Source organism: Carlito syrichta, unplaced genomic scaffold, assembly GCF_000164805.1.
Source record: "Carlito syrichta isolate Samal-C Ts95f unplaced genomic scaffold, Tarsius_syrichta-2.0.1 Scaffold192489, whole genome shotgun sequence".
NCBI lineage: Eukaryota > Metazoa > Chordata > Mammalia > Primates > Tarsiidae > Carlito > Carlito syrichta.
Genome location: NW_007136585.1, coordinates 1 through 7,869, shown reverse-complemented (window position 1 = coordinate 7,869; position 7,869 = coordinate 1). Strand labels below are relative to the sequence as shown.

Below are 7,869 nucleotides of genomic sequence, written 5' to 3'. Positions count from 1 at the left end.
CCTCTGGTATCAGAAAACAAAGGAACATCCAGGAGTTGCAATGGGTACCATGTCTAACAAACTCAGAGGCCAGAAGAAGTCATTCCCACTGGCCAAAGGGGACATTCTGAGCATCAAAAGAATATGACATCAATTGATAAAAATACTCTGAATATGTCTAAACTGATTGTAGACAGGCAGAATATCAACTCCATGTCTTAATCCCCAAAACCTATGGTATGTTCTGTTACATGACAAGGGGGTATTGTGCTGAATTTAAGAGAAATAGATTATCATGGATTATCTGTGTAAGCCCAGTGTTGTTGCAAGGAGGTGGGAGAGTCTCATAAGAGTAATATAGTTTGAGGATTAATCCACCAGTGATTGCTGGCTTTGAGGATGGAGGAAGGGGCCATGGACCAAGAAGTGAGGGAAGCCTACAGAATCTGGAAAAGGCAAGAAAATGGACTGTCCCTTCGAGTCTCCGTAAAGGGAAAAAACCCTGCCAACTCCTTAGCCCAATGAAACCCATTTCAGACTTCTGACCTGAAGATCTGTAAGATAATAAACTTCTGTCATTTTAAACCACCAATTTGTTGCAATTTGTTTTTATTTTTTTTAACATGCAACAATATCCTTTATTATTATGTATGGGTTTTTAAAACTATTTCCTGAATCTCTCCATAAACAGGCAAAAATAAGTGTGCCACTTAACATATTGGAACTTGCAAACTTGATAATTGCCTAGAGAAGGGAAAATTATCCCCAAAACAGGTTTAACCAGGAGGCCAATGCATCTGACGACCTCCAAGAACATGGAGATGAACATGATAGACAGACTGTCCCCCATCAGAACCTTCATTCACCACCATTCAATAAACCCTTATTCAGGCCCAGATCATCAGCACATTTCTTGCCAACAATCATTAAATGTCCAAGAAGACTTTCATCATCATCTGCTGCTGCAGAAATCTGGAATATGTGTTTCTTGGGTACCACCAGAAAATGTGTTGGCGCTTGAGGGGAAATGTCATGGAAAGCAAGACACCGATCATCCTCAAAAATGATTTTGGCTGTGATTTCCTTGTGGATGATCTTCCCAAAGATCATGTTGCCACCAGGCCGGGTGAGCTGAACCTTGGCAATCTCATCTGCCATCTCGGCCTCCCTCCCGCGTGTTGGCCAGGGGACAGTATCAGGAGGAGGCTGTTGCAATTTATTATAGCAGCAATGACAAACTAAGGTATTCGTGTTATCTAAAAAATAAATCCCCAAACCAAACAAGACAGAGCAAAACACCTTGTTTGTCACCGCTGCAAGTAGAACTAAGGCATCAACACTGTCTCTGAAAAGCATCAATTTAAAAAGGTAAAGAAATAAGCATTTAGCTTGTCTTTCTTGTAAAAAATGACATTTTAGGGTAATCAGAACCCTAGTTGTTGGGAGCAGTTCTTTACAGAAGAATCACAGCAAACAAATGTGGAAGGAATGGTAGAATTATATTTTTAAAAATCACCTTTTTGTAATTCTTTTTTTTCTTTTTTTTTTTGAGTTGGAGTCTCACTCGGTCGCCCAGACTGGAGTGCCGTAGCCGCTCCCGGCCACCGCAACCTCGACCTGCTGGGCTCCAGCGATCCTTCCACCTCAGCCTTCCGAGTAGCCGGAATTACAGGCATGTGCTATCATGCTCGGCTAATTTTTTGATTTATTGTAGAGATGAGGTCTCACTGCCCAGGCGGGTCTCGAACCCGCAGGCTCAGGCAATCCACTCACCTCAGCCTCCCAAAGGCATAGGATTACAGGCTGAGCCACCGAGCCCGGCTTTTTGTAATTCTTAATGAAAGTATTGATTTAGGTAAAGATCATCAGTGTATGAAATCACTGAATGAAAGGTTGGTAGTGAATTTCAAATGGAGAGCTCACATCATCACGGATTTTTCTAAGTAATTTTTACATCCCTAGGATGGAATAACTATGCACCTCCTGATGGGTATTAACTACCAGGACTGTCTAGAAAGTACTTCTGCTTACACAATGGTGGACTTGAATATAGCCAAATCTTCTGAGCCGACTTTCAGTTTATGGGAAATATGGATAGAGGAACCATAAAATGGATTCATGAAGACCCTGACAGAATGGAGCCATCCTCCAGGACTGCGGCCTGGGCTTCCTCAGCACGTTATACAGATAAAGGTAGGGGTGGGAAGAGCAGGGGGCTCCAGATTGGAGCAGATTTAGGAGATACAGCAATCAAATGAATATGTGGATCTTGACTGGATCCTGATTCAAACTCACTGGCTATACAAAGGACACCTCTGAGAGAATCGTGACTACAGAATGGGTACTGGTTCTCATGAATTATTGTTATTTCCAAGGTGGAGTCGGGAAATGGTAATAGACTGTGTTTATGCAGGAGAAAACATCCATAATTTCTAGGAATGCAAGTGAAATAGGAAGAGCAGAATGACATGTGGCCTGAAATTTGCTTTAAGATGTTTGAAAAAGTAGAGGTGGGAAATGGATAAAATATCAGACTAAAATCTAAAAAACTGCTGATAATGTATGGAATGGTGGGTTATAAGGCCTTCACTATACTCTTCTCTACTATTTTGCGTGTTTGACAATTTTTACAGTAACTTTTTTTTTAGTTGGATTCTTACTCTGTCGCCCAGGCCAGAGTACAGTGGCATACTCATAGCTGCTGGGCTCCAGCAATCCTTCTACCTCAGCCTTCCAAGTATTCGGAACTACAGGTGCTCGCTGCTACTCCTGGCTAATTTTTGATTTATTGTAGAGATGAGGTTTTGCCAAGGTGCCCGGGCTGGTCTTGACCCTGCAGGCTCAGGAAATCCACTCGCCTTGGCCTCCCAAAGTGCTGGGATTACAGGCTAAGCCACTGATCCTGGACTACTGTAATTTTTAAAAGCAATAGAGTAGATGACTAGGTGTGAAGATAATAACTACTTTTGCAGTGGTAATGAAAACCTCCATTGTTCCAATGTCATGTGTAAGGGCACTGGTGACTTAGGTTGTAACATATAATTTTTATGACAGCATCCTACACAGATGCAAAATGTGCTTCATCTCAAACAACTTAAATTGAAAGGAGGATACTGTGCTTTCTGGAAACTGCATTAGATGACTCAAGAAGAGGCTCTGTGACACTGATTACAGAGATATGGGTAGAGTTTTAATAAGCTCACTTGCAGCCAAGAGTACCGGCTAATCCAACTGGAGTGGGCTGATTTACAGCCCGTTGAACTGAAGACTTGCCATAGAAGAGTGAGGAAATAAAATTAAGAAGGCCATTGAAGGGAGGAGGCATAGGAAGAACTCATACTTTAAAAACATATCTATTTACTTCCTGAGTGCAAAAGATTTCACTGAACGTCATTCAGATCATGAATAGCTATTAAACCATAGCTCTGATGCTTAAAATTAGCAGGAAAATAAATAATAGCCCATGCTTTTAAGATAATCTCTCCTCTAAGCATGCTATCCATGCCTAATGAAACTTGGTAATGTAGGTCTCTCTTATTAACATTATGTGAATAACTTTCTATTTTCAAATTACTTGAATATAAATTTGTCAACACATTTCAAAATAATTATTTTAAAGATGAGTATCTCCTAATGTGGTGCTCTAAACCAGGCCTCACTAAGTCATTACCAACAAGACCAGTATGAAGAAAAATAAAACTTTGGGAATAAAAAGAAAATCTAAATAAGTAGAGAGCTATAACATGTTTCTAGATGGACTTCAGTTTTGTGAAGACTTAAGTTCTCCTCAAATTAATCTGTGAATTCATGACCAAAATGCAAATGAGCATAAATATAAATTAGAATGTTAAAGAATTTCACAAACTGATTTCCATTTATCTAGACGAAAATATGGACAAAAATAACCAATAGAATTTTGAAAAAGCAAAACAATGGGGATCTGTTCTACTAAATAAAAAACCTTGTTGTACCTACTAAAACAGTAGACTGACACCACACACACACACACACACACACACACACACACACAGAGTAATTTGGCATTTTGAGTAAAGGGCAATAGTGGTGTGTGATAGCTAACTATCAAATTAACCTATAATCCTTGCACATTATGCACAAAAATTAATTCCAGAACATTTAACAAGATGATAAAATATAAATACAAAAAGTAAGGGGCTCTATTTTATTACTCTGGAGATCAGAGGACTTTCCTAAGCAAACCTTAAGCCTGGAAAACATAAAGGAGAAGATTAATGGATATGATGAAACAAATGTAAAGCATGTATGTGACAAAAGGTGTCATAGGCCAAATTTAAAGACAAGTAAGAAAAATCACACTGAATGATCTTTCATGGAGCATATTTCATGGAGCATATTTAGTTTGTAAATCTGTTTGCTTAGACAGTGCCTGTTTGCTAAAATTCCAGTCTGGTTCACATGGTCCTGGGCAAGAGCAGGGTCAGGAGGCCTAGACAGTGTTTGAGTGTCCAGGAAGTATGGGAATTTGTGTCAAATGAATCAGCATTTTTACTAGACATAATTTCATCTGTCAGTCATTGGGAAGGAGACATTGCTTGAAAAAACCCTAGAAAGCTATGTGCTAATTTCATCAGTATTAGTTTAGGAATTCTTCTCACATGATTACAAAAATGAGTCCAAAAATAGAGGCTATTTGTGGCCTGGAATTTTTCTCTATGTATTTTTTTTCTTTTTCATTGCTGCTGTCCTCCATCCATTCCATTCAATTATTTGGTGCAGGCTAACAGGACTTTTCAGCTCCTTCCTGAAAGGTCCCATTGCTTTCTTTCACTTCATCCTGGCCAGCCGCCCCTCAGATCTTGCTGGTTTTGTTGAACTCTGTGGCACCCTGTAATTGTCCCTGTGAAAGCAGAGCCATCACCTTGTATTGGGACTGTGTGTGTCCTCTGCTGTCACCCCCTGTGGACGTGGGCTTTCTCAAGGCAGGGAGCAGGTAGGATTCACTGTGTATTCTTGGAGTCAAGTGTAACACTTGGCTCAGGGTAAGATGCAGAACCTATCTTTCAAATGAATGAATGGCTAAATGAATGAATTACATTTTCTTCCTCACAAAGAGTATATGTATTTAATGTCCTATATTAGATATGGTTAATATCCAAAATATTTGAGTAGAGACATCCGTGGCAAGATTCAATTCTTCAAATGGTATGAGATCAGAAATTTTTAAATTCATTTGAATGTGCAAAAACATTGTGTAGGTTATAACATTATATTTACCTCCAAATTTGAACAGATTTGGCATACATATAGCTTTTTTTCTAACTATGAAAAATGACTTTCCTTAACTGTGCTAGGAGAGCTTATATGAAAAAAATGCTGTCTGTCATGATTTATTAATGAGTAATAAAATGTGAAACTAGAATCAACTGGGAGCAAAGTAGGGAAATGGGAGTAAATGTCTCAAATCACAGAACTTTTTCTGGAAGACTTTTATTTGTTATGAAAAAGGACTCTGAAAGCTCTGTATGTAGCTGTGTGGTAGTTCCCCCTTACCTGCCATTTTGCTTTTTGTGGGTTCAGTTGCCTATGGTTAACTAAGGTCTGAAAATATTACATGCAAAATTCCAGAAACAAACCATTCCTACATTTTAATTCACATGCTGTTTTGACTCGCGTGATAAACTCTCATGCCATCCCTCTTGGAACATGAATCCTCTCTTTGTCCAGAGAGTCCATGCTGTAGACACTATCTGCCTGTGAATCACTTACAGCTGGCTTGGTCATCAGATCAGCGGCAACCCTCATTTTACTTAATGATGACCTCTAAGTACGAGAGTAGTGGTGCTGGCAATTTAGATATGCCAAAGAGAAGTTATAAAGTGCTGCTTTTAAGTGAAAATTTGGAAGTTTTCAAGTTAAGGGAAGAAATCATATGCTGAGGTTGCTAAGATCTCTAGTAAGAATGAATCTTCTAGCCATGAAGTTGTGTTATTCTAACCAAAGACACTCCTATCACTTAGGAAACTGAAGGATTTGGAGCTCTGTACTAGGAACCAGAGACAAAGACCAAATATGTATATATGTATTATGCCACATACATCATGCTCAAAAGTTTTCCCCTCTTCTTTGTAACCAAACAATATGTACTTTTTTTAGTCTGGCTTTTTAGCTCAGCATAATTATTTTAATAGCCATCTATGTTGTTTAATGCATCAATAATTTATTCCTTTTTATTGTTGAATAATATTCCATTATAATGATATCCACATTTGCTTATCCATTCACATTTTGATGACTTTGTGTTGTTTCCTGCTTTTGACCATTACAAATAAGGCTGCTAAGAATATTCATGCACAAATCTTTGTATGGTTTTATGCTTTCATTTCTCTAGGGTAAATACCTATGAATGGAGTGGGCTGCTCCTATGGTAAGGTGTTTAACTTCTTCAGAAACTGCCAAACTGTTTTCCAAAGTGTTTGTTCCATTTTACATTCTCACTAGCAGTGTATGAGAATTCCAGTTATTCCACATCTTTGTCAACATTTGGGATAGTCTTTTCTAACTTTAGCCTCTCCAGTAGGTATGTAGCAAACACTCTCTGTGGTTTTAATTTGCCTTTTTCTAATGATCAGTGATGTTGAACATCTCTTTATACTTTTCTTTACTATCCATGTATCTTCTTTGGTGATGTGTCTGTTCAAATCATTTGCACATTTTTATTCAGTTGTTTGTTTTCTTATTCTTGAGCTTTAAAAGTTCTTTATTTATGCTGGATACAGGTCTTTAGTTAGATATTTGATTTGTCAGTATTTTCTTTAACTATGTGGCTTGTATTTTCATAATCTTAATGTCTTTTTAGAAGCAGCAGTTTTTAATTTTGATGAAGTCCAATTTATCAATTTTTCTTTTATGATCATTCCTTTGCTGTCATGTTTAAAGTCTTTGCTTAACCCTGTCACAAATTTTTTAATATGTTTTCTCTGAGAATTTTTAAAGTTTTAGCCTTTTATTTAGATCTGTGGTCCATCTTCAATTACTTTTTGTATGTTGTATTAGATTACCAGGCACATTCTATGAGCTAATAATTAAAACATGCAAGATATTAAAAATACAAAGAGGAATTGAATAGTACAATGAAGAGAATTAAAAGTAAAACATAAGATAACAGTCAAGAATTGTAGGGGGAAAATATGGCATAGACTAGATTTCTGATTGTTAGAGAGGAAATTAGACTTTTTAAATAAATAAAATTCTACTCCAGGGAAGACTTTTACATGAAAGTATATAAAATCTAATCACCCCTTACAGGAGAGGAATAGTAAACATTATATTATAATAAGCATTGTATTCAAGAGGTAAATAAGGGAAAATAGAAACTTAGAATGGAATAGGTAAAAAAGTAGCTAGATTGGGTGACTGTTTCTAGAATGTTTCTTCCATGAGTGTTCATGGGGAAAAATGAGAGTCATAATAGGTAGAAAACTGATCCTGATGTACAAAATGTTAGAGAGAAACTCAATTCTATTGAAGAAGAAGGAAAGATTGTCAGTCTTCAAAAACAAATAGTTAGACTCAGTTGAGTTTAGACTAGTCCAATCAAGGAAATATTTGACAACATGAAAATTGAGAGATGAGGAAAGTTTTTGTTGTTGTTGTTGTGTTGGAGTCTCACTTCATCACCCAGGCTGGAGGGCAGTGGCATACTCACAGCCACCGCAGCCTTGACCTGCTGGACTCAGGCTATCCTTCCACCTCAGTCTTCCAAGTAACTGGAACTATAGGTGCACACTACCATGCCTGGCTAATTTTTTAATTTATTGTGGAGATGGAGTCTCGCCAAGTTGACCAGGCTGGTCTTGAACCCCTGGGTTCAGGCAGTCTTCTCTCCTCAGCTTTGCAAAGTGCTGGGAT

General features: G+C 37.9%; 1 pseudogene across 1 annotated transcript; it reads right to left on the bottom strand.

Moving 5' to 3' along the window:
* Positions 1-601: 601 nt before the first annotated feature.
* Positions 602-1,137, bottom strand: LOC103253028 (annotated as a pseudogene). The gene has a single exon (XR_002481546.1). The product of XR_002481546.1 is annotated as a histidine triad nucleotide-binding protein 1 pseudogene (transcript).
* Between the last annotated feature and the right edge of the window lie 6,732 nt (positions 1,138-7,869).